The sequence below is a fragment of the Micropterus dolomieu genome, linkage group LG09 (assembly GCF_021292245.1).
Source record: "Micropterus dolomieu isolate WLL.071019.BEF.003 ecotype Adirondacks linkage group LG09, ASM2129224v1, whole genome shotgun sequence".
Taxonomy (NCBI): Eukaryota; Metazoa; Chordata; class Actinopteri; order Centrarchiformes; family Centrarchidae; genus Micropterus; species Micropterus dolomieu.
This window is the reverse complement of record NC_060158.1, coordinates 20998322-21020907: the sequence shown is the minus strand read 5'-3', so window position 1 is coordinate 21020907 and position 22586 is coordinate 20998322. Positions and strand designations below refer to the sequence as shown.

At 39.9% G+C, this 22586-nt stretch overlaps 1 protein-coding gene across 5 annotated transcripts in view; it reads right to left on the bottom strand.

Moving 5' to 3' along the window:
* col16a1 (collagen, type XVI, alpha 1) overlaps window positions 1-22586 on the bottom strand; it is a 142609-nt gene that overhangs the window by 45646 nt on the left and 74377 nt on the right. The gene's annotated exons all lie outside the window — the stretch shown is intronic.

Below are 22586 nucleotides of genomic sequence, written 5' to 3'. Positions count from 1 at the left end.
AAAGCAATGTCAAAGGTGCATTTGAATAGATCCAGAGTCTCCTACACCCACACGTCACTAAGTAAAACAAGACATTGTGGTTTAACAAGCAGCCAGTCTGGAAGTATTTAATGCCCCTCAGCAGCTAGCTTAGCCCCAGTGACTGCACACAGCTCTCTAGACTCACTCATATGCCCATCCTCACAATGAAGATGTGGTGTTCACTCATCCTACAACAAAAAAACCCAGCTGTTTCCAGCCTACAGTCTGGGGATCAGTTTAGGCAAAGCTGCCTGTGGCTAGCTAGAAGCTAAGGAGACATGACATGTAAATCAGAGAACTAACTGCCAGAGTTACCGGTAGGCACATATCTTCTCTTTAGGTGAAGGTGAAGGTCACTTTTCCACACCTCCAGCCCCCTGTGCCAAGCTAACACGTGAGGGGATACAGGTGGGGACATACAGTATGTGTCAGTGTCCAGGGGTATATTACGTGTATCTTTGTCTTTTTATTTTCTAATGAAACACATGTGCAAGCAGTGAAAACAAATTTCACTCCATCGTCTTAACATACAGTACATGCAGTTGGTAGCCAGAGAGCTAACTCAGCTAATTTAACAAAGCTTTTGACAAATTAAGACAACTCTTGGGTTAACACATCTTTCTTTGATGTCTTGATGAGTACAGTGACAGCGTAATCTTATGCGTCTTTGTGTGTTTCCTGTGTGAGCATCTTTATATTCTATGCATGTTTTGTTTTCCTTTCCCTATTTTTTCCATTTTTTCGTCTCCCCATAATGTGTGACTGCAGCCAGCAGTACAATGCAAGGCCCACTGTGTGTAACCCCCAGGCATTCATTTTCATAGCAGATATAGTCTGGCGAACATCATCCCTCAGTTTTGGTCAAGGGCATCTAAGCGCACAAATATACACATACACACACACATATTCACTGCATAGATTTGTGTGGATGTATTGAGAGATGAAGGGTTCACAAACAAGCCCAGTGAAATGCATGCTCACTGAGATGGTGAACCCTCTTGCTCTATTTCTTTCTCTCTCACTCTCTCCCTCTTCGCTGGCAGCTGGTTTTCCGCTCCTAGAAGTGGGGTGACAGTGATTTATGACTGAGGGAAGATCCAAGGCAAAACAGTCAACTATAGGACGTCAAAACAAAGAGAGGATGAGTAGGAGAAAAGGCAAGAAAGAGAAAAGGTTGAACCTTGAGATCTGAGGAGAGAGCAAGCTGGAGAGATCCAGACAGAGAGGAAACTACAGTGAGGGAGCAAGAAAATCTAGGTGTAACATGGGATTGCATGAGAGTTCGGAATTAACTAATTCACAAAAAAATATGTAGGTAGACAATATGAAGATGGAAAGGACAAGAGAGAGAAACAAATGCTGAGAATAGAGTTCTTTTGCTGTCGATTAGTGACATGAGCTGCAGGGCACAAAACCACTCACAAACTATTGACTTTTAAGTTGGAAGTGTCTCACCTTGGTCTATTACGTACAGGGTCCTGGGGGTGAAAAAAACACACACAAACCCCACACACTCACGTACACACAAACATTCAGTATGGGCCATACAGATTCAGATTCTAGCCTCTCCCAACTCTGAGAGAAAGTTACTTCTGCTTCTCTTGTTTAAAAAATAAGGGGAAAAAAGAGAGGTAGAAGAAAGTCTAGCGCAAGCCAGAGAGGCACAGGGGAAGAGGGGGAGAAGAAATCTAATGTTGAAAAAGCAGATCTTTGGTTTAAGATGGGAGTATCACCTGGAGAGCTGTACAGGCACCTTTATACCGGGCTCTAACTGAGCGGGAATCAAGTGCTTCAGTGGAGAGAGTTTCTATCCCTGAATATATTATACACGCCTAACTGAAAGGAATTTTAAGCAGCTTGAAGCTGACATATAAAAGAAAGAATTGAGTTTCACTCTACTGTTTAGTAGCCAAATGTTGTTACACATTGCATTTTTTCCCATATGGCTATCTTTTATTTTTTTCTATTTTAAGCAATACTTTTAAACAACTTTTAGTAGAAAGATGAATTGTGCAGACAGCAGGACACACCAACTATTTTAAAAAATTGCTAGTCTAGGCTAGTCTAAGCTCAGCATGCTAACATGGACACAATGACAATGCTAACATGCAGATGTTTCGCAGGTAGACTGTTTACCACATTCCCCATCTTAAATTAGTAGGTTAGTATGCTAACATTTGCTAAGTAGCTGAGGTTGATAGGAATGTCATTAATTTTGCAGGTATTTAGTCATAAAACAGAGTTTTACGGTTACAGCCTGAGGAAAACATCTGCACCAAATGTCATGGGAATCCGTCCGATATTTTTCGAGACATTTCACTCAAAGCCACAGATGTCAATCGCTTGATGAAAAGGGGATTACCAAAGTCATTTGAAAGAATCCAAAGCGGACTCTCCAAAGTTGGCAATCCATCCGATAGATGAACAGACCAAACGACTGAATGACTGTCATTGCCATCCCCAGAGCCACGATGATAGGATAGCATGGCTAATGTAATTGTGTTCTTGTTCACCCATTGACACAAATGCAGTTGAGCTTCTCAACACTATGGTCATAGCAGCTCCCTAGCTTGACTCAGAAAAGAGATTTTTTTTTAAAAGAGCAGGTACACTGTTATTAATGTACAGCCCAAAAACAGTCATTTTGTATGTTTAATGCATAGAGTCTGGACAGACTTGCCGTAACACAAGTTCAATGTTAGTCAGACAACCAATCATCCCGCTTCTGTAGATGTGAGCTGAAATATCTTAAAACATGTATCACCCTCTCCTTGTTGACACATATCCCCTTTCATCCCCCTTCTAAATGTGTGCTCTTTTATGATCCGTCTACATTCACAGAAACATTTCAAGAGCACCAATGCCCTCACTTTTGCATTCCTTATCTTTGGCTGCTTATAATTAAGTTAATCTTTTAATATAAATTATTTCTACAGTTGTGCCTTTTAAGTAATTCCTGCATGCAATGCTTAATGTGTAAATAGACTGTAAATTGTGACACCATTGCTATGTGAAAATGAGTACTGAATTCATTAAATGCATTTCATTTCTATCAAATACTTGTGATCTTGGCCCCATGCCATAATATCACAGAACTGCTCCTTCTCTCTCCTACATGCTGTAGCTGCAAAAAAGAAACAGGCCCAAAGCAATCAAATCATATTTTTCTGAAATTAAAATGCATGTGACCAGCTGTCACTGATGCCCATTTCACTGTCAGCAAACAACTGAGAGAAGCGAGAGACAAGTAGCTTCATCAGCCTGTCAGTCATCTGTGTTAGCTTGGATTAGTTGAATGGATTAGCCTCTGATACAAAGCAAAACGCTGCTTTCCAATTACTATACACACGTCTCACACTTCAGTCAACCTCACCAGCAATGAATTAAAAAGCTGTTTGAGTGACAGGGGTTGATGGAAGCCAGTGTCAGAAATACAGTATATACTCTGGGACTGGAAAAGGGTGGAAATCTAATGTAAGCTGCTGCAACTTCACACATAGTGTAAACACACACACCTGAGCGATGGAGCAAATGCATTCATTATTCAGTTGGGGAGGCAAAGTTATGTGTTTTGCTGCCCCACTTTTTGTGCTTTTAAAAATAAACTTATCATACAGTCTCCACAATCAGGTGATTATATGAATGATAACCCTTTGAGTTCAGTAATTACTTGCCACAGCATGCCTTGTCTGTCAATCCACACTCAGGGAAACTTGCCATTCAGCCTTACTGCGATCATGGACTGAAAATACAGAAAGATAGACTAGCAGATACTGAATGAACATGCTTGGACCGCCGTCTCAAGCCAAACTGTAAATTAGCAAAAAATAAGGTTTGTAATGTCACAGAAATGTTGAACCGATTTGCGATAGAAATGGGATTCGGTTATGGAGATGGGGCGTTCGCAAAAGAGTCGGCTCTTGTAAGTGTAATGTGGCTATTCATTATTTGCATTAGCCCTGTTGATTTTATTATCTATAGTAGTGAGTTTGAGTTTACCATTGCTATGGAGTTACTTTCAACAAAGCGAGGAACACACAATATCAAAATGTGTCATTATTATTCATGTAACTGTAAGACTGAGTAGGGCCTATACAAAATTATGATTATTTTATGTTTTGAAAATCATCCTCTATTGTTAACATAAGTCAGGTTAGGTGGTGTAGAAATGCAGGGAATTTGTTTTAAATTACTTTTTATTTTGAACAAGCCTGAAGGTTTCTTCGTATTGCCTGGATTCAATGGCTGGTGCCAATGCCAATAGTTAGAGAGCAGGGCGGCCGAAAAAAAGTCATGTATAATTTCATTATACCATGCAAAACATAACCTAATATACCTGGTTATCTCAGTAACGTGTTGTTTGAGATGGAATTTTAATTTATTAATGAAATTAAAAAATAGATTCTGTATATTTTAGGAGGTGACTGGTTTTTAATTCAATTCAATTCAATTCAATTTTATTAATATAGCGCCAAATCACAACAACAGTTATCTCACAGCGCTTTTCATAAAAGAGCAGGTCTAGACCGTACTCTGTGTTGTTATTTACAGAAGCCCAACAATTCCCACCAAGAGCAAGCACTAGGCGACAGAGGCAAGGAAAAACTTCCTTTTAAGAGGCAGAAACCTCGAGCAGAACCATGGCTCAGGGTGAGGAGAGGGATGGAAGGAGAGAGAGGGGAGGGAGGCAGCCTACACAATATACACACAGATGTACAGACAGTAAAGGTAATGTTGCTATAGACTAAATGAAAAATGGTACAGATATTTAAAGTAGTGTTAATGATAATAATCGTAATGTTAATGATTATAATAACAATAATAACAATAGGACTAGTAACAATAGTTGTTGTAGCAGAGGGTGTCGAGCAGGAACACGGGGGCAGCAAGCGACTCGCAACCACAGATCCAGACTCCACAGCTAAAGAGCCAGAAACACCTGCAGGAAGTGATAGGAGAAGAGAGGAGGGGGACGAGAAAGCACAAGACTACCAGAAAGGGGAGAAGTTGAGTTAGTAACATGCAATAATGGGATAAGGTTGCATAGAGAGGGAGAGAAAGTAGAGGAGAGAGGAACTCTGCATCATGGGAAATCCCCCGATAGTCTAGGCCTATAGCAGCATAACTAAGGGATGGTTCAGGATTCACCTGAGCCAGCCCTAACTATAAGCTTTATCAAAGATTAAAGTCTTAAGCCTACTCTTAAATGTGGAGATGGTGTCTGCCTCCTGAACCCAAACTGGAACCTGGTTCCACAGGAGAGGTGCTTGATAGCTGAACGCTCTGGCTCCTAGTCTACTTTTGGAGACTCTAGGAACCACAAGTAACCCTGCATTCTGGGTCCATTTATCTACTTTAAGATAAGATGGTGCCTGACCATTAAGAGCTTTGTAGGTAAGAAAAATGATTTTAAATTCTATTCTGGATTTTACTGGAAGCCAATGCAGAGAAGCTAAAACAGGAGAAATATGATCTCTTTTCCTGGTTCCTGTCAGAACACGTGCTGCAGCATTCTGAATCAGCTGAAGAGTCTTAATGGACTTTTTCGAGCAGCCTGATAATAAGGAATTGCAGTAATCCAGCCTAGAAGTAACAAATGCATGGACTAGTTTTTCTGCATCATTTTTAGACAGGATGTTCCTAATTTTCGCAATATTACGTAAGTGAAAAAAGGCGGTCCTTGAAATTTGCTTAATGTGAGACTTAAACGACATGTCCCGATCAAAGATAACTCCAAGATTCCTCACAGTGGTGCTGGAGGCCAGGGCGATGCCATCAAGGGAAACTATATCTTTAGATAATGCGTCACGGAGGTGCTTGTGTCCCAGAACAATAACCTCAGTTTTATCTGAGTTTAACATTAGAAAATTACAGGTCATCCAGGTTTTAACATCCTGAAGGCACATTTGAAGTTTAGCTAACTGATGAGTTTCATCTGGCTTGATCGATAGATATAACTGAGTATCATCTGCATAACAATGAAAGCTTATGGAATATTTCCTGATAATATTGCCTAAAGGAAGCATATATAAAGTGAAGGAGGATTGGTCCGAGGACAGATCCTTGAGGAACTCCATGACTAACTTTGGCGTTCATGGAGGACTCATCGTTAACATGTACAAACTGAAATCGATCTGATAAATAGGACTTAAACCAGCTTAGAGCGGTTCCTTTAATGCCAATGAAATATTCCAGTCTCTGCAATAGGATCTGATGGTCAATGGTATCAAATGCAGCACTAAGATCTAATAAAACCAGTACAGAGACAAGTCCTTTGTCTGATGCAATAAGGAGGTCGTTAGTAATTTTCACCAGTGCTGTCTCTGTGCTATGATGAGCTCTAAATCCTGACTGAAAATCCTCAAATAAACTATTGCTCTGTAGAAAGTCACACAGCTGTTTAGCAACTGCTTTCTCCCAGAGAGAAATGGAAGGTTAGATATAGGTCTATAGTTGGCTAAAACATCCGGATCAAGTTTGGGCTTTTTCAGAAGAGGTTTAATTACAGCTACTTTAAAGTACTGTGGTACATAGCCTGTTGATAAAGATAGATTGATCATATCTAGTATAGAGGTGCTGACTAAGGGTAAAACATCTTTAAGCAGCCTAGTCGGGATGGGGTCTAAGAGGCAGGTTGATGGTTTAGATAAAGAAATTATTGAAGTTAGTTGGTAAAGATTGAGGGAAGCAAAACTGTCTAAACATGTATCTAAACACAAACCCTTTTTGACTTTTATTGCACACATGAGACTAAAATTGTTAGGATCAGCGAGTTATGGTGGCGTTTCGGCCTCAGTCTAGTTTTACATGCCACCAGATGCAACTGTGTTTGCTTAGCTTAAAGCCCCAAAGCTTCATAATGCTTCATGCACTCATCACTACTCACCAGCTGATGTTAGCTGATTCGATTGTGTTTGAGGGACTATTTTGTCACACAGATGAGTCAGATAGGGAAAAGGAAGGACAGGCATCACAGCGAGGGACAGCAGGTAGATTGACTGCACATTGGTGATCCAGGGACTCCAGAAGAAATTAACGTGAAAGCAGGTGAAATGGAAGAGGGACAAGAGATGAAAATGCATTTAGAAGAAAGGAGGGAATAGAAGATGAGTAAACAGCACCTTAAATTACATAACCCTGTCTGCTAAACTGTGGTGTCTGTTATAATATGATGTTGAAAATTGCAACACTACAGTCGGAAACAAAGGCATTGGCATTCCTTTTGCAACTTAGTTAGAACTCTCAGATCTCTCCATGATCTTGTGAACTGCACTGGGCAGACGGAAAATACCACTCTAAGAAGGGGGCGGAAAGTACCATTTGAAGATAGAGGTGGAAGGTTCCATGTGTTGCTGGCCTTTTTAACCCTACCAAATATTTAATTAAGATTAACCAACATTATGAAAAATTGTTTAAAACAACACACTGTATATTCACACAAAACCATACCCGCGCTGTAGCAGGCCACCTTGTCCCTTATTTCATAGTGACAAAGTTGGCAACAGTAATGGTGAACATGGTAAACAGTATGCCTGTTTAACATCAGCATTAAAGCATTGTAATTGTGAGCATGTTAGCATGCTGATATTAGCATTTTGCTCAAAGCACTGCTGTGGGTAATACAACATCAAAGAGCCGATTGTGTACATGTCGACTTTGCGTTTTGTTAAAGATTTATTTAAGTGCCACATACAGGGTAGCAAAGTCAAAACGTTATGAGAGTGGGACTAACACATGTTTGGTCTCCTTTCATGGGATTTGTGGACAGTCCCCAAGTTTGAGTCCAGCACCTTTATTCAAAGTAATTTAATTGTCATTTTACATTTGGGTTGTAAAAAGATATTGCGTATGCAACTCCTTTCTGCTACATAGCAGACAATAATGAGTCAATATACAGTACAACAATCATAAAAAAGGTAAAACAGAAATGATATACATGGAGCAGTGCTGAGTATGAATTAGAGTTTAAGAGTCTGATAGCTTGGGGGTAAAAAGCTGCTCTGCAGTCTGGTGGTGTGGCAGAAGAAACTTTTGTATCTCTCCCCAGAAAGCAGCAGGGTGAACAGCCTGTGGCTGGGTGGGTACTGTCCTTTAGTATCCTCAACCGCTGCAGAACTCTGGTCCTGTGCCCTGCACATCCCATGACAGTTAGTGATGTTTTCAGTCAGGATGCTTTCTATTGCTCCTCTGTAAATGCTGACAAGAACTTGGCACAAGAACTTAGCCGTCTTAAGTTTCCTAAAGAAATATATCTGTTTCTGAGCTTTTTTCACTAGTGTGGAAATGTGAGATGACCATGTCAGGTTCTCTGTGATGCTGATTCCCAGGAACCTGAAACTGTTCACCTGCTCCACCTCAGCTCCACTGATGTAGACAGGAGTGTGTGTCTTTGTTTCCTTTTTCCTGAAATCAACGATCAGCTCCTTGGATTTGCTGATGTTGAGCAGTAGGTTATTCTCTGTGCACCACTCTGCAAGATTGTTGATTTCCTCCTGATATGAAGTCTCATCGTTGTTTGACACACATCCCTTATCACGCCTATCCCCTACTTTCCCCTGCTTTTCCTGTCACTTATTACTTATGAAGGCAAAATGCCATGATATATTTTTTTATTGTGATGTGTGATGTCTACAAGCACTGACTGAATCATACTTCCTTTCCTCGTTTGTCATTTTTATTGTCTCTCACACGTTCTTAGATTGGATGACAGTGATCAGGAACACAGCTACTTTGGGAGGAAGTACATTGGCGTGGGGACAGGAGGGACATTAGAGATCCATGGAAAACAGAAGCTGTCGTGGACGTTCCTCAACAAGACCCTCCACCCTGGTGAGAGCAACCAAAACAACTACCTGTTCCAAAGAAGCTGGGGGAACCGTGGCATCATTATCCACGTCATCGACCCCAAGACCGGAGAAGTGCTGCATATTGACAAGTAAGGGTCCCCTCGAAGCAGAAGATGCGTCTTGCTCAATAAGAGCAGAAATTATGTCATGACTGACATCTCATAAGCTGGGTAACCACTTATAATGGAGAACACAAATATTCCTCTAATGGCTGTGGCACTGTTTGATGCAGGTATATTACATTTTGAAATCAATGCCATCCTTAATATCCTTTCATGACTAGTTATCCATTACATTTGTATTCCAAATGGAGATCAGATAAATTGATATACAGCTTTTATTGTGGTAAACAGATCACTGTTTAATCTTTAGAGGAGTCAGGACTGCATCCAGTCTACTTTAATTTACTGTCATTATACTTTGTCTGATTAAAGGTGACAACCATAAAAAGCACTTAACATTTACACTTATTACCACACAGTTTATATGCAGATTGAGTCCGCTGCAGTGAGAGATTAGAAAACAATTCAACAATAATTCTAAATGAATAGACTGCAAATTTTGCTTTGAAATGGAATACAGTTTTACTAGTTGTTTAACATATCTGATCTTGGTGCTCATGAGAGGTTTATTTTAGCTATTAGCAACTTTTTTTAATTAAGGTACAGTCCTTGTTGATTTTGTTAAAGCACTCATAGCACTTGACATTATGAGGTGCTATATGTACATTAAAGTAAAGTAATTTACATTTAAATGTATTTTTATCATTGAAATAAAGAAAAGGGGTATTAGATAAATCCGAAATGCTCCTTTAGTCTCTGAGCCTGTATGGCTGGGGTAAGAATTTGATTGACAGCTGAGCTGGCAGGGACAAAGACACACAATGCAAAAGAAAATGAAACAGCAGCACAGGCAGGAGGTGATAATTATCCCTTTTTTCAAAAATAGCATATGACATCATTTACAAAAGGGTGTTACAGGAAGAAACAGGCAAGTTAATTTCAGTTGGACTTAAATAAAATCTGGAGGTGTTACTTTAAGTGACCAATATTTGGTCTGTATTCTATAGATATTTGTGAAGCATCACTTGGAATGGTTCATTCAGTGTTTTGTGTCAGTTTAAATTCCTATGAGTGTGTCACATTCACAGTCAGTGTGTGCACTTTCTATAAAAACCTGATATTAGTTTGACCAATTGTCAGTCAACATTTGCATTGTTGCAGGACCTGCAGTAGGTTTTTATTTGACTCTGAATGCAAGACACAATAAAGTTTTTTTTTCTTTCCCCTGTTCCTCCTTTAACCTTCCGCCCACCTACCTGCCGCAGGTTTGACACATACCGTAGTAAGGATGAGAGTTGTCGCCTTGCAAAGTATGTGGATAATGTGGAGGCAGGTCTCATACTGGCCATGGTGGTCAACGATGAGGGCTCCAACAACTTGGAGGACTCAGCCAAGAAGAGCCTGGACAGGCTGGGTAGCAAGCACATCAGCAGTCTGGGATTTAGGTGAGCTCTTGAAATATTGTTTGTAAATGACATCATTTTAACTTCTGGCAACTTGTGATGGATTTTATTTTCTGAGACAAAAAACAAGACAAAACTAATATAACTAGCTACTAACTAATATTCATAATCAAAAAATAATAGATGAATCAATAATGACATTAATTGTTAATTACACCCTGCTGATCAGTACTGTGGGCTCATCGTCTCTGCTCAGTTCTTCCAATACAAACTCAGGTATTCAGATCACACCATGTCAGGAAAAATAATGTGTTATTCTGAAGCTCCCAGTATTGTTTGGAGCATTCTTTATTGATATCTGTGAATTAATGAGAAAATTTTACAACCCCAGCTGAGTCACAGTGTATAGCTGTCTTTTTCTAATTAAGCCTGGCAGCATTTTGGGACCCCTTGGTATTTAATAATTTTCAATAAACTATCTCCAGTGTAAGATTTGTTAAAAAATAAATAAATAAATATATATATATAAACATACTTTATTTGGTAAAATCAATTGCAATTCAATACAACAGCTCTACCCTAAATTACTACAAAGACCTTTACAAAGTTTATATTCTCAGAAATGTGTAAATTGTTGTTGAGGTCATAGTTAAACGTGGTGTTTTACTGCACTTCATTATATTGAGAGGTACATTTTTTTGTTACATATTTACATGCATGAAGGGGATATTAGAAACACCTCTGAATTTAATACAGTCCAGTATAACATCGTCACTAATTATGACTTTAAAGAGGTGGTATTGTGCTCATTTTCAGGTTCAAAATCCTATTTAGGGGTTGTACCAGAACAGGTTTACATTGTTTCATTTTCAAAAAACACCATATTTTTTGTCATACTGCACATTGTTACAGCTCCTCTTTTCACCCTGTGTTGAAGGCTTCGTTTTAGCTATGGAGTGATACATCTTGTCTCAAAATGATCTTTGTTGGGAGTTGCACATGCGCAGTTCCTAGTTAAGGACTACTAGCCGTTATATGAGGCGCATTTAGCTTTCATCCCTGTGACGTTACAGGGATGAAAGGGAAGCGGCTGGACTACAAACGAGCTGTTTTCAAGCGGTTCAGAGCAGAGTTTTCTGTGGGAGATGGGAACTCCCTTTGGGCTGGACTTTGGGCTTTTTCACTTAGCAAACCTATTACATGCACAAAAAAGGTATATAACTCAATAAAGGAGAGGAAAAAAGCCATAAAGCATAATACCACCTCTTTAATGCTAAAATATATAATTGAATTAACACCTGATAAAAAAAAAAACTGATCATAAAAGTAGACTTTATAGTACAACAGTTGTATTGGATTACATATAATTATACTGGTGTGCCTAATAAAGTGGAATGCAGCCTGGACATAAAATAGTTCAGCTGTGGATTTAGTAGAGCTAAACACACACAAAGAATACATTTATATGACATTGGAATCCCGATGCATTTCTCAGCCAGATGAAATCAGATGAGATGTAATCCCTCCAGCGAGTTCTGGTTCTACTCCGGAGTCTCCGACAAGTTTGACGTGCCTGGAAAACCTACAAAGGAAGGCGCCCAGGAGGTGATGCCCAAACTACCTCAACTGGCTCCTTTTGATGCAAAGGAGCAGTGGCTCTACTCAGAGCTCCCTCTGGATGTCTGAGCTCCTTACCCTGTCTCTAAAGGCCGCCCTGTACAGGAAACCTGTTAAGGCTGCTTGTATGTGCGAGCTCATGACCATAGATGAGGGGTAGAGCGTAGATCAACTGGTAAATCAAAAACTTTACTTTCTAGCTCCACTCACCTACACCATGACGGTCCATCTCACGCTCCATTTTATTCTAATTTGGGAATAAGCCTGAGGTACAATACTGAGACCCACCATTTTCAGGCAGAGAACCATTGCCTCAGACTTGGAGGTTCTGACCGCTTTACACTCAAACACCAGTGTGTGCTACAGTTTACGGTCTGATGAAGCCAACGAAACCACATCATCTGCAAAGAGCAGAGATGCCTTGAAGAATACAGAGAATACAGACACAGCTCTCACTGCAGTTATTAAGGACTGGATGGCTCATAGCAACTACGGTACCCCATACTCCCTCTGTACCCCCTGCAGGGCATGGTCTTAAGCCTTCTCCAAATCCACAGGACACATGTAGACTGGATGTCATTTAATGTGCATGTGTGCATGTGCATGTACACACACAAACACACACAGTCTGTCAGGCCTGTCAGTGTGTGTGTGTCTGTGTGTGTGTTAGTATGTCAGGAATGCATGGGAAATGGAAACTGAATCATGCATTGATTTAACTAAAATAAGAAACGGAGAGTTTCCGAGTGGTATCAGTGGATAAGAACACATTCCTCAAACAAGACACAACTGTGCTCTTTTGTTTTCTGAAAAAAAGCTGGTGTCAATGTATTTTGTTTTGCATACTTGTAGTCAACTACAGCAGCAGAGGCCTTGTTGTGGGCTGAGAGAAGATGCTGGTGAATCTTGGCAATATATGCCCTGTGGTTAACCTCAGAGCCAGGCGGTGTTATGAAACTGAATGCTGCTGAGGAGACCACAGGAAACACTGAGAAGTTTTCATGAACACCCTGACGATGGAGCGCAAGTTAACATTCCCTTTCCCAATTTGTATTTTGCTCCATGGCTGTGGATGCTGTGGAGGACAGAGTAAATGGATGGGAGTGATGGTGAGGCGACGGAGGGATTCCTGCCTAATGACTCTTGTCGCCTTCGCTCCTGACACTGTTGCCAAACAGGCCAACACTAGTGTCATCAGGAGAGAGAGGCTGTGCAATTTGCGGCACACCCAGAGACAATATAATAAGCTGGAATTTATGAGACATTGTAGACTCTGCCATACATTCTCAGTTATGTAATTTGCATATGTTTACCCGTGGTAGTGGTGGCAGCACGGATATATACAGCAGCACACTTCTGGTGCTGCTTTTTTTCCAAAGCTTAGCAAAGATGAAATTAAACTCTTCAAAACTTCTCAGGGAATGTATACAGATGTGGTTTAAACTTGTGGGGTGTTTTGGGGGTAATCTAGTCAATTTTTATTTATATAGCCCAAAATCACAAATTAACCTCAAAGGGCTTTGCTGACCAAATTGTGTTGGCATCAAATAAGTTGGATGTTGGATTCTGGGTATCTTTTTTTACACTCTAATCATACATTCCTGTTTTAATGGTGTAGACAGCAACATTTTACTGACTCACTGTACAGAATGACTATAGTAAATCAGCAGCAATTCACAAGTGTTGCTCATCAATGTCAGTCATTTTACTGTGACCTCAGTGACTGCTGATGACACTTTATTTTGCAAGACTGGCCCTTGTGGATGTAATCAGTGGCAATGCCCCCTATACTTCTATTTGGCAGGCACCCTAAACTTGGTTAAAGGTGCCCTGTGGAATTTTCTTGTAAACAAACAAAAATTATGTTTACATTCAGTGTTACTTACAATGCATTGTGTGTATCCTTGGGGCCTAACAAATTGTTGCAAAACCGATTTTAAATCCTGTATTTTTCACATCTATGTTAACAATGTGCAGTCTTATTCTTCACTGCCTTTGCTGGTGCATTGCTGTCACCTGCAGGTCAGTGTAAAAGTGTTAAACCATTGCACATAACCTTTTCATGTGCACAAGACAAACAAAACATGGACTGATTCATAAAAACTGCTCTATAACACTTCTACGGAATCAGAATCAATTTTATTTGCCAGGTATATGTACACATACAAGGAATTTGACTACTCATACAATAATACTTTAACACAATAATAAAATCAGATACAGGCTACAGTATAGAGAACACAAATATACACACTATAAACAAAAACAAAAAACAATATAGCCAGATTGACAAATAGTGCAGTGAGCAGCACAAATTGAGAGCTGAAATTCTGAACTTTTGTCTCATACTCATCTTTTGATCTTAAATCCAAATGTCTTCAGTGAACAACAAAAACAAAGGAATTTACCTTACCGTTCAAATACTTTTGGAGGAGACTGTATGTGCAGGTGTTATGTACATGAGGTAGGTGGATTTGGTATACAGTAGGGCTAAGCCCCATAGTCAAAGATTCGATGCATCGCAATGAAACAAGGATCATGCCATTTTGGCGATATGGGGGTGCTCAACGTCTGATTTTATATAGAACTACCAGTTTTCTCCCAATAAGTTAATATACAGCCTATTACAATATACATTTCAACGTTTAATGCTGTAAATAAACATGTAAAAAGAATAAAACTTTCAATAAATATTTTTTAAAAGTGCGTAAATAAATCCTAAATTGTAACCCTAACCCTGGGTCGTCAGTGAGCGTGTGCGCACGCGCATGTGTGTGGCGGAAGAGGAACACTTGCTGAAGAGACTGAGACCCGGCTTCACTGGAGTTGTGCCGAGTTGTCTGCACCTTGCGGGACTTATAATTTATCACTGATGAACCACAGAAAGAATATTTTATTGTTTTTAAATAGTCGGCTACTACCCAAGCAATAAGTCCTTGATTTAATAAACTTTTATGATCAAGAACAGTGTCAAGCGGGTTTCTTCTCAACACATCATCGCATTATTGTTTGGACACCACAGTATAAATCCTGAATGGAGGGCAGGTTGGCACCGATGATCTTTTCTGCGGTCCTGACTGTCCGTTGTAGTCTGCTCCTGTCCTTTTTGGTGGCAGATCCAAACCAGACAGTGATGGACTTGCAGAGGACAGACTGGATGATGGCTGTGTAGAAGTGGATCAGCAGGTCCTTAGGCAGGTTGAGCTTCCTGAGCTGGCGCAGGAAGTACATCCTCTGCTGGGCCTTCTTGATGATGGTGTCAGTGTTGGGCTCCCACTTTAGGTCCTGGGATATAGTGGATCCCAGAAACCTGAAGGAGTCCACAGCAGATACAGGGCTGTTGAGCAGGGGCGATTCTAGGATCAGACCTTTAGGGGTGCTGAGCCCCTAATGAGAATGTAGCATGCTTATAATGCCTCGCAAAAGTGTTCACTAATCGGTGGAGAGTATAAGTAGGCCTACTAAAGAGGAGCTGGTGCAGAGCGGAGCGGGTGAGTCAAGGGTGTCACTTTCTGTGGAAAAGTGGTTCAGATTAGGGGCGTGATGATTCATTTGGGTCATGAGACGTGACGATGCATGAGAACAAGACAAGAAGATTTTTAGCACTATTTAAATTAAATATTTGATGTGGAAATATATGTGTGGGAGTCTGGGGGTCCTCCCCCATACTATTTTGAGCATTAAACTCGTAATTCCCTGCATTCTGGAAACATTTTCTGCTCCAATTTACGGTGGAAATGTCTATATATATATATATGAGGGAAAACCATATTGCATTGCATATTTTCTTATTGTGCAAATAAACCTTTTCACAAATGCTTTCAAAAAGTGATGGGGACAAAATCAGCCATTTCAAAATGTGGTGGGGACATGTCCCCAGTGTAAATGACCCCTATGGGGTCAGTGGACCAGTTAGTCAGACAGCAGTGTGGAGCTGTGTGCTTGGGAATTGTGGAGCTGTAGACTCGTATTTACTCTCTCAGAGGATGTGTTAAAAGTGTTTACTAATTTAAGTGTTCAGTTTTGTATTTTCAGTTAAATCTTGTTACATGCTTGCTTTCTTTTATAAGGAAGCAACAGAAACAGAAACCTATTTCTGTTGCTGATTGAGTTTAATACATTTTCTAATTCTATCTCTACTCAGCCCTGCACACTGCCCATGTACCTGTCACTGTTTTTTCTGGTCCTTTTGTCCTTCTCCTCCTCGTCCTGCGGCTCCTGCTGCACCTCCTGCACCTCCTCCTTTTTCTTCTCTCCCTCCTCATCAACATGACTGGGGTCATCATCACCCTGTGCCGCTGCATCACCTCCACTGATAAAAGCTAATATACATACAGACACACATATATTCCTCACTTATGGAGTGATATATGACACCTATTTCTTGTGCTGCTGGGTCCTGCCTCATCTGCACCTGCCACAGCTACTTCCTCCAACGAAGCAGTCGGTTAATTTGGCGCATTCAGCTGCCTCTTGTGCCGACATCTTTTTCTTCTTAATTCTACTTTTTCAGCACCACACATTTCGCCATATTTACCATATTTGCCCTTATCACACAAACCTGGGCTGAGATCAGCCCCGACAAAACGTAGCAAACTGGTGCAAAATGTTTTGGATTAAAATGGAAAGTATACTCCTCTCATTGCAAAAACAAGGATCAGTCCAAGTTGGGAGGGGGTTCTCGTATCCTCCTCAAAAGTGAAAGTATTAGTTTGGCCCAGTCTCATAGATAACCAAACAGCGTTCCGCTGCAGCTGACCGGCCCGCAATCCGTTTAATAAAAGAAAAAGCCATGAAACTGTAGGCTAATTGGTTGTCTGTTCTCTTGCTTCACTAAAATCTAACGTTAGAGGACAAAATTTTTTAGAAAATTATAATAATAATATTTTTTTAGGGGCGCTTAGATGAAATTTAGGGGTACAGTAAATTTTGAGATTTGGGCTACTTTGTCTCATAAACATCTCTTCTTTCAGACAAAGTATGAAATATAAATTTAGTAGTTAGATTATATTTCATTAGATACTGCCTCATTTGCATATTTAAACATAATATTTCAAAAAACCTGTAATATAAAAAAATATTGTATAAGTAATCAACTGGGAAAGTTTCATGGTGATATATATTAATAATGTCTCGCCTTAAGCACAGACTTTAGAAAGGTTGGCATTATTTTTTATGATTAGGTAAACAACCTATAATGTAGGTAACGTTACATCCACATAAGCTATTTTTTAATACATCAGCACTGTATTTGCTAAAATTTAAAGCGATTAAAAGCGGTAAGTGATTCTAATCCAAACAGGTATTATTCAAATTCAGCAAATATCTCCTCACAGTCTGCTAGCTGTCCATTTAGTGCATGTGCATAGCCCTTTATAGATTCTACAATGAATTATTTAATTGAAAAATAATAAGAATCACATCATGAATTGAACATTTAAGTAATTCTTAGTTGCAGCATGAGTTATGATATTAAACATTTTAGATGGTTGCTTATTTTGTTATTCAACAAAAAACATTTAAAATGTATTTTGTAATGTGCAGTAAAGTGAGGTTAAATTCAATTTACTTCATATTGTATACTTTTATGGCAAACTTTGAAGTAATTTTTGGATTATTACTTGCACCATATTTTTATACTTTTATACTACTTATTGCCAGTACATTTTTTAAATCCTGCTGGACCTTACTGTACGTTTGACATGTTGAACCACCAGATCCTCCTCTTCACCCTCCTAGAAGTCTCATGTGCACTGCACTCTCCTGTTCACATCCTACCCCACTGACTGCATTTACAGGTTAACTTGCTGCGTTCGACAAGTCTTTTTCGCTTAGGAAGGTTTCTAACCAGTGGTGTAGTCTAGTTTTTTCTAGTGAGTATACTGTGATTTTTCCCTCACAGCCTCATACTCCCCCATCCCCGCGTGACGTCCCATAAAGCCACTACTCTCACTAATAAATACAGTATGCATGTACATGTAATAGAGAGCATTCTGAAGGACTGCTTAGGCTATGTGTTATCAACAACGCAAATACTTTAACAGCCAATGACAGGTGACAGACCCATTTATTCTCCGGCGTAGGGTCTACGTGCGTACCTACACTGTAAGCTACACACGTAGCCATGCATTTATACTTTCGGCAGTAGCGCTACAGCGTCCACTGTGTTGACTTTTGCCGGCCGAGCAGGCTAACTTCTGGTTTAGTCCTCCGCTAACGTAAATGGGGTTAAAATTGTAAACGTGCGGCTTGTGTAGCGTTTTAAAATGTTACAGAGCGAATGGATCACATTCTGATAGCAAAACGAGTCATTTCGCTCGGGTTGCGACGTCAAATATATTGATTCACTGTGTTACAGCCGCCGTTTTGGCCGCCAGTAAAAGTTAGCTCAAAGCGCTGAGCTTACGGTCCGCGTCGACTCGACGTGTAGTTACAATTTTGAGGAGGTGCACGTCAGGCGACTGCGTAGCCTCTGCGTAGCCCCGTAGCCTACGCCGTCGATTCGATGCAGAAGTATAAATTACCCTTTACAGGTGGGAAAGGGTGTCACTTTGTGTTCAAACGTGGTGGGGACATTTTAGGGCTCAGATTAGAGTTGTGTCAAAACACTTAGCATAAGTGATGTGACAATCCAGAAAAGATTTTTTAATAGTATTTAAAGAAATATTCATTGATGAGTACACGATTGGGGGTCTGGGGGTCCTCCCCCAGAAGATTTTGATCATTAAACATTTAATTTCCTGCAGTCTGGAGACATTTTCTGCACCAATTTAGGGTGGAAATGTCTAATGTTTAGTGTTAATCACCATGTAACTCAGACAGTTTAGCTGGATTTAGCCTTAGATGTTATATGAATCTGGTTTTATCAGCTGGCAATTTTCAATGCACATTTCACAGTGCAAGTTGCAGCTATTATTAACAATGATGGAAAGCTGAGGCTCAGTAGCAGTAATAACAATGAACATGCAGTTCTATCACCCAAACTCATTCATTACAGAACATTAGCACTGATGACACCAAAAGTTGTCCACATCCTCTCAAGCTCACTTATCTTCCGAAAAACCATTGTCAAACGTAGGTTATGTACTGTATCAGCTTAAATGCATGAGCAAGTATCCAGGAACTGCTACTACTGTACACACACACACACACACACACAGAGTATCCCGCATTCATTGATCCACCACATTAACATTGCTGTTACAGTTCCGTTAATGATAGCGTTAATGATAAGATAGGCCTATATGTTATTTTCACTCACCAGGTAACGTTACGATAGTATCAGCCTAATCTGGCTCGTTTTCTGTGTTTCAGTAACTTTAACATTCGTGTGCAGGCTTACGAAAACACTAAAATAGTGTAGTTTGAGTTTGCTCGGGTTTCACATCTCCTTCAGTAATGCACATTAGTTAATTTCAAACGTGCGTGTTGTTGTTTGGTAGCTGACGTCAGTTCAGAGCTTCGCAACACAAATGGGGTGAATTTATGAATGAACGTGTGAAAGTTCTGTCACAAAACAATGTTGTTACGTATCAACTCGCTATTTTAAGTGGGTATACGGAAATCTTTGAACATTCCTAGTGGGTATACGGCATATACCTGCGTATCACGTAGACTACACCACTGTTCCTAACTGAGTGAAGTAAACCGCGGCAGCCATGATAAGAGCTGTTCGAATTCTCTAAAAACTAAGGAAAGGAGCCTCAAAGCTTCCTTTCATATCTCCTTTACCATAGGGTACACCTGACCATCCTTTACGAAAGGAATGGAGAGAATGCCGTCCCACAATCTCAAACGATAAAATCCATTGACCACATTTAGCAAGATCCCTGCAATACAGACGCACATTATAATACTTTAATAAGACTCACAATTACCTTCTTTCTTTTGGTTTGTTTTCTTTTGGCTTTTTTGTAATCTAATACTGTTTCAACACCGTTTTATGTTTCGGGTTGTTGAAAAAAACGTTAAGTGTTTTCTACAATAAAAAAAATAAATCACCGACCATTACTGATAAAGGATGTTGATCACCATGTAAATTACCATGGACCTCTCCATCACCACTGAAAAGAACCATTGGCATCGACAGTGCCAATGTGAACTCTGTGGTGTCCCCGGCTCAGACTGCAAGGAACCTGGTTCTGAAACTGGATGACCAGCTGTCCTTCGCTGCCAACATTGCTGCAACAACCTGATCCTTCAGATTCGTCCTCCAGAACATCAGGAGGATGTGCCCATTCCTCAAACAGGAGGCGACTCAGGTTCTAGTCCAGGCATCGTCTCGCACCTAGACTACATCAACTCACTCCTGGCTGGTCTGTCTGCATGTGCCATCCGACCTCTGCAGCTCATCCAGAATGCAGCAGCTTGACTGGTCTTCAACCTACCCAAGTTTTCCCACACTACACCGCTCCTCTGCCACCTACACTGGCTAGTGTGTGTAGTGGCTGCTAGAAACTGATTGAAGACACTGGTACTGGTCTACCTTGCTGCAAATGGCTCAGGCCAATCCTACTACCAGAACATGATCACACCATACACCCCAGCCTGGTGGGGGTGGGAGGCAGCTCTTGCTAAACAAAATCTTACGTCGCAGACTAAAAACTAATTTGTTCAGACTGCATTTCGAGAAATAATAAAAAAAATCTCTTGCTCTAACTCTTATTGATCTCTCTTTGATGTGCTTGGAGGATTCTTGCATTTTTAGGTTGTAGCTACATGGTTGACATTACTTAAAATAAGTACTTATTGTAAGTTGTTTTGGATAAAAACGTCAGCTACATAAATGTAATGTAACATCGACAGTGCACTGTATACTGAAAATCTTAAACCTCTCTCCTGACTGTTGCTCAATTTACACACAATCACCTTCCAGTCATAGAAACATGGTGCCATCTTAGACACCGACATGCAGTCACACACTGCACAGAGCTTCCTCTGTTCCTTCCTCACAGCCAGCATGTCATTACCTGAGTGATGCATGCTAGGATAGCTCATTTAATTACCTAGACTCCCAACTTGTGGATGTCAGTAGCTCACTCTTTACATGAACATCATTAGACATTACACATTACACATAACATTACAGTGTCTCATTCTGTGTATATGTGTGTGCTGACAAGTGTCATACACTGTGTGTGTGTGTGTGTGTGTGTGTGCGCGGGCGCGCACGCAGTCTTTAGATATTTTATATATTTTTCGCCTGCTGTACTGTTGCTTCTATTTGTATGCCCTCTTCTATTTCCATTTCTCTCTTATTCACTGCATATGTATCTCTCTTTCGGTCTCAGTCTGTCTTTTCCCCGAACCTTCTTTCCATTCACTGTCCTTCTCCACCTTACCTCTCCTTTCTTCTGTCAAATATGTCACCCCCTTTTTCTTTCCTCTGCTTCATCTCCTCTCTTTTTCCCCTACAGGCATCCCTGGACTTTTATAGTGACAAAAGGTGATGTTTCTTCTGTTGTGGAGGATCACGCAGTCTATCAAGGTAGGAATACATTTTTAATCTTTGCTACCAACCTGACATTATGTATGTAGTAAAAAAGCATACATGTTGTAAGTGATCTGTATGTGTTTTGTCAGGGACCAAGGCCTCGTCAGAGGCCCTGAGCTCTCGTATTTTTCAGTCAAGTTTTGGGGAGCATTTCACCATCACTACTATTAGCCAGTGGATGCAAGGTAAAGCCTCTCTCTCTCTCTCTCTCTCTCTCTCTCTCAATTCAAATTAGCTTTATTGGCATGAATGTGTAACAACAATATTGCCAAAGCATCATACATACAACATAAGAACAATCAACCCCATACATTTCATTAAACAAGTAATTAAAGCATAAAGTAATCAAAGCGTATGTGTGTTTGGGTAAAAAAAAAAAGAAGAAATATTAAAAATTAAAATAAATAAATAAAACAGTAAGCGTGTGTGTGTGTGTGTGTGTGTGTGTGTTAAAAAATAAAAATATATAATTAAATAAATAAATAAAAATAAAATAAATAAATGAAACAGTAATGTGTGTGTGTGTATATATATTAATAGAGAAACAAAAATTAATTGATTAAAAAATTATAATAAAAAAAAAATCTATGTAAAAACAAAACAATTACTAAAATATCAAACGATCAAAATAATAATAATGTGAAAATCTGTACAATTATTTATCAGTCTGAGGTTCCACTGGTTGTCCTCACTTCATGGCATGAGGAGACATATTTTGCAGCAATTATTTCACATTTGGGCATTTCTCCCAGTAAATAGGGGAGTTTCTGTATGTCTGATATGAATTCGAATTTGGGGTATATTTGGGAAATGTTTGCAAAGTGTTTTTGTCTTAGTGTTTTATATTTGGGGCATGAGGTTAGAAAGTGCAGCTCTGTCTCTACCTTTCCCCTGTCACACTGGGAGCAGAGTCTCTCCTCTTCTGGTAGCCAGCTCTGTCTGTGGCGACCCTTTTCTATGGCCAGGCTGTGTTCACTCAGTCTGTATGTTGTCAACATTTTTCTTAGTTTGGGACATTTTATTGTACTCAGGTAATTTGCCAGTGTGAATTCTCTTTTTAGGGTCAGATAACATTGTAATTTACTTTGTGTTTTGGTCGTTTCTTTCCAGTATTCAATATATTTTTCTTTCTGCTTGCTGATAA